Source organism: Microtus ochrogaster, chromosome 1 (genome assembly GCF_000317375.1).
Source record: "Microtus ochrogaster isolate Prairie Vole_2 chromosome 1, MicOch1.0, whole genome shotgun sequence".
Lineage (NCBI taxonomy): Eukaryota > Metazoa > Chordata > Mammalia > Rodentia > Cricetidae > Microtus > Microtus ochrogaster.
Genome location: NC_022009.1, coordinates 2,538,031 through 2,543,366, shown reverse-complemented (window position 1 = coordinate 2,543,366; position 5,336 = coordinate 2,538,031). Strand labels below are relative to the sequence as shown.

The 5,336-nt window shown below is 36.0% G+C and overlaps 1 pseudogene; it reads right to left on the bottom strand.

Annotated features, from left to right (window-relative positions):
• Positions 1–1,346: 1,346 nt before the first annotated feature.
• Positions 1,347–5,336, bottom strand: part of LOC101993653 — a 32,915-nt pseudogene continuing 28,925 nt past the window's right edge.

Below are 5,336 nucleotides of genomic sequence, written 5' to 3'. Positions count from 1 at the left end.
GGGTTCTCCTTATTACCTAGCTTCTCTGGAGTCATGGACTATAGGCTTATTTCCTTGGCTTTACATCTAATATCCACTTATAACTGAGTACATACCAACGTACCATGTTTGTCTTTCTAAGTCTGGGTTACCTCACTCAGGATGATTTTTTTTTTCTAGTTACATCCATTTGCCTGCCTATTTCAAGATGTGATTGTGTTTTATTGTGTAAATGGACCACATTTTCTTTATCCATTTTTTGCTTGAGTGGCATCTAGGTTTTTTCTAGGTCCTGCCTATTACAAATGATGCTGCCAAGAACAAAGTTGAGCAAATGCCCACACAGTTGAGTGTGTCTTCTTTGGGTATATGCCCAAGAGTGGTATTTCTGGGTCTTGAGGTAATTGATTTCTACTTTTCTGAGAAACTGCCATACTGATTTACAAAGTGACTGTACATGTTTGCAATCCCACCACCAATGCAGGAATGTTCCTCTTACTCTGCATCCTCTCCAGCATAAACTCTCATTGGTGTTTTATATCTTAGTCATTTTGATAGGTGTCAGATCATATCTCAGAGTTGTATTGATTTGCATTACATTCTTTTTTGCTCCATTTTTTTTTAACTTTGAAGCTGTGTTACTTTGCCTACCTAAAAACCTGACTGGCCTAGTAAAAAGCTGAACGGCCAATAACAAGGCAGGAGAAAGGAAGGGCGAAACTAGCAGGTGGAGAATATAAATAGGAGAAATCTGGGTAATAAAAGAGAGCAAGAAAGATCAAGGAGAAAGAAAAGAAGGGAGCAGCCACCTAACCACACAGCCAGACATGGAATAATAAAAAGAGAAAAGATATCAGTAGGGAACTGGATGGTGGACACCGGACACCTGCCCCCAAAGAGCCAAAGAGTAAACAGTTTTTAAAAAAAAAACAACAAGTACATGGTAGAATATCAAGTGGCAAAACCTTGGCCTTTAGAATAATAGAAATCTGAGCTCATACTGACCATCACCTTTTAATGAGGGACTATGACATATTTGATAACCTTGACGACTCTATCTCTGAGAGATTTATAAAAGAAAGATTATAATACACCTACTGCAAACAATAATTGCATGCAAAATGCTTATAATTGGGGCAATATTATTTATAAACTAGGTAATTTATATGTTCACTTTATGAGAAAACAATTAAAAAAGTGATATCAAAAGTCAAAGTATAATTTCTTCTTCAAACACTCAGAAAAAAATTTTTTTTTCAGACAAGAGACTTAAGCAGCCTTGATTTGGTTTCTGTGAAGGGTTTCCACCCTGGATACCAAGGACAACTGTTTGTCAAATGAATGAATCAAAACTAAACAATGCATTGCTAACTGACAGACCTAGAACGTGAGGAGGATGACCTCAAATGTGGCTACAAGGGTAACTAAGTGGGATTCTGGATGATTAGGGCTGCTCCAAGACGGCACCTGACTGGAACTACCTGAGGCAGTGGGCCTGGCGACCCTCCGAGTTTGTGATCTAGGTATCGGAACATGATCTGATTGTACGGGTGGTGTTTACTGGTGTTATGGCATTCGTCAAAGATCATCAGGGTGAAGACAGACAGCGAGGGGATGGTTCCATCATTGAGACTGTTCACAAGAATCTGGGGCGTGAGGATGATGATGTCTTTGTTCTCGATAATGTCCTGCATTGAGACATTATCAGCCCTTGCCCCAGAAACGCCCGCTGCGCTGTACCCAAGTCTTTCAAAATAGCGTGAGAACACAGTTGCCTGCTGTTCATACACAGGAATTTGATTAGCAAAAAAGACCACTTTCCCTTTTCGTCCATGTGGCAATGTTTTCAGATGATGCTCACATATAAGAAGTGACACAAAGGTTTTCCCACAACCAGTAGGAACGCATATTATTGTATTTTTCCCTTTCTCGGCAGGCAGAGCAAGCTCCAGTTGGTAATTTCTTGGTTTCAACGGGCCGTTAAAATTATTAGAAAATGCTTCTGAAGGAGCGCAGGGATTCTGACTGAGAACCTGGCATTCTGGCTCCTCTTGTATGAAAATCTGTATGCTGGACGTCTCCGTGTCATCGTCTTCAACAGCTTTACCTTCGACCATTTTGAAACCTTCAACAATCCACAGTTCACTGAACGTGCTGTTTTCTTTCTCCAAAGCCAATTTCAAAACCTTGGGCCAGTTCTCCTTATCCGATCTGAGAAGACATTCAACCATCTTCTCCGCACCTGCCATCATCCCTTTGGTGAAGCAGACCTGTCTGATTTCTTCACATTCCTGATTAATCAAGCATTCAGACAATTCAGGAAGGATATCTGTTGGGTTGATTCTGGTCTTAAATTCTGGCTGTAAACGCTGTAAAAGTAATCTGTGTTCCTCTAACTTTTCAAGTTTTTGGAAATCCCAACTTTCGATGGCTTCATAAAGTCCACAGTAACCCGTCCAGATGGGATTCCTCAGCAACTAAACAGGGCCACCCGGTAGCCCAATGATCCGGTGACCAAAGGATCCACTCAGAAAATTTTAATGGTGATGTAAAACTGCTTCAATATAATCAAAGTGTTACCAGAGAGTCTCAGGAAATAGGCACAGATAACATGGGAAAGGGCATCAAGACATCAGTCACAGTGTTTCATACAAATATTATACATAATGACAGAGATGTCATGACTAATTATGAAAGAATATATTACTTCACAGACACTACATAGAAGATTGAGTTCAGCCCAAAACTAAAATAATCTACCATTTGCATGGGATATGTGCTTGGGAAAGAATCTTCTCTGAGACACGGGAATATCAGGTAAATAAACGTCTATGATAAAACAGGGAAATGTTTTCTCTAGAGAGTGACTTTTCATGATAGATATAAATATTGTCATATAATTTTGGTTAATGGCAGTGATTGTCACAATATGTAAAACCATAACTGTTACTTGATTGAATTACCTATGTGAGTTTGCACACACAAACACACACACACACACACACACACACACACACTAGTAAGAAAAAAAATGCTCATTTTTCTTTATAAAATAAATCTTTTCTCTGATTTTATACAGAATCATGGAAACACAAGTAAATATTTTAAAGGAAACATTGATCCTTGTGTGTACATGGATATGCTTATATTTATTTCAATGAGACAATTTTTTTTTCAAATCACTACAGTTGGCAGTGATCCAGATCTGGCAACCCTAACATAACAAGTATGGATTGCCTATTGCCTGTGGCCATGTCAGAGGAGCAGCAGGTGGCAATAGAAGTTCAAGGTGTAGTACTCCAGGAGAAAACTTTCTGATGGCTCAATCTCAGAGAGGCAAATCCCCAAGACCACAGACACTGGAATGTCTTTTGCTTCTGCTGTGCTGCTCTCTTTCTCTGGTTTCTGGTATGGTATGAATGGGCGTGGGGAGATTCCCCACTGCCTATAATGTAGTATATTTATCTCATGGAAACATCTGTTCCACTGGGCATTTTTATCTGTGGGTTATTATGATGATGATTCCTTCCTAAGCTGTACTGTCTGATTGATAATAATCTTAGCTCAAATAGAGTTTTGATGATTAAAAATATAATCAAGGAAGTGTTTCACAACTAGAATGAGTATTTATTGAAGAATCCTATAGACTGTGGCTTAGGTTAATGATTAAGAAAAGCAGCTGAGTCTCAGTAGACCAGCTAGCTTAAATTCTTTTAACTTTAATGTTGTGAAATGTAGTCACAGGTTTTGGAGTGTATAAGAGCAGAAATAAAGCTTTGAAAATAACTTAAAGTTAGACTAAAGTGTTTTTCCAAATAGGTTTGTGGTGAAAAACCCAAGAAGATAATCTAAAGTTTTAGAAAGATACATAGATGAATGCAGAACTCTTTAAGGTCAGGGACTAAAGAAAAGCAGCCCTATTATTATGAGATGAGTTATTTTCTTGCTACAATTGGTTGATGATTAAGAGTGATGATTAGCTCTTTGTATTCATTCCTGCCCTCAATCTCCTGATATATATAAAACTATTGGTGAGTATACTCTAAAGATTTAGAGTAGAGCTAACTGATTCTTTTTCATATATAAAAATTTAAGTTTGTGATTCCTTTAAGATTCCTTATAAGTTTACCTTTCAAGATAAATAATAAATTAATTGGCTCTTTTATTATAACTACAAAGTACAGCCTGACAGTAAAAAGACCTGAGAATACCTTGCTTGTGCACACAGTTAATCTATAACAAGTTGCTTGGGGATTAATGTGCAATGGTTCTTGTAATAATTTTTTACCTGCAATACATAAATGTTTAATCATTTAAGGAATATAGAAAATATGCTGTTTTTCTACTATTTGTTTTTTATACATTGTAATTATTCACTTAAACAACAGAATGAAATCATCTGGTAAATTTTATATTGTCTGAAAGATTTTGCTTGGCTATATAAGGAAAATAATATAAGATTGAGTTAGAGAGTGTTAAAATGGACTCGAAGGAAACCATCAAAAATGAGAGATAAAATGAGTTAGATAGAAGGAAAACATCAGGGATGAGAGGGTTAGAAGGAACTCAAAGGGAAACATCAAGAATAAGTATAAAGATAGAAGGAAAACATCAAAAGTGAGAGAATAAAATCACCAAGAAAATAAAGAATAGAGAATATAAAGGAAGAATAAAGGAAAGGTCTGAAGGAAACCATCAAGAGAGTGTGTGAGCGTCTTTGTTCCTAACCCTTTAAGATAAAAAAAAGTTAGCATAAGCGGACACTGTGGATTTCTTTCAAGCCCCGTGCTGTCTGGTCACTGAACAGCAATAATCAATGATTAGTGTGGGTAAGGTTTATGGGCAAACGTATATGAAATGAATATTCATAGTTTTAAAATTTAGAAACTTAAAACGTGTCAAATGGAAATAAATGCTACATGTTAAAGCAAATCAATGGCTAAACCATAGAAAAATGCAAATGTTTGAAGTGAATCAATATCTAATAATTTTTGTTTAAATAAAAAAAATTTATAGCAAGGAAATACTTTAACCTTAAAATGACATCAGTGTAGATCAATGTAAAATGACTACCAAACTTGGAGAAACATGCTGTAAGTATTTGTTTGTAACTGAGTGTCAAAAACTAAAAACTTGCTATACAAAAAGAAATTAAAAAGCTACAAAGTAGGATTAGTTAAGGTCTACACAAATATTTTATGTGCTATCTTGTTGGTTTTACTTATATTTGGTATTTAGCAACTATTGCCTAAGATCAAGGTGTAAATATTTTTATTAAATTAAACATATATTAGTATTCAAATATTGACACTCTTTTTATTTATTTATTTATTTTTTATTGGGAAAAGGAAAAAAAA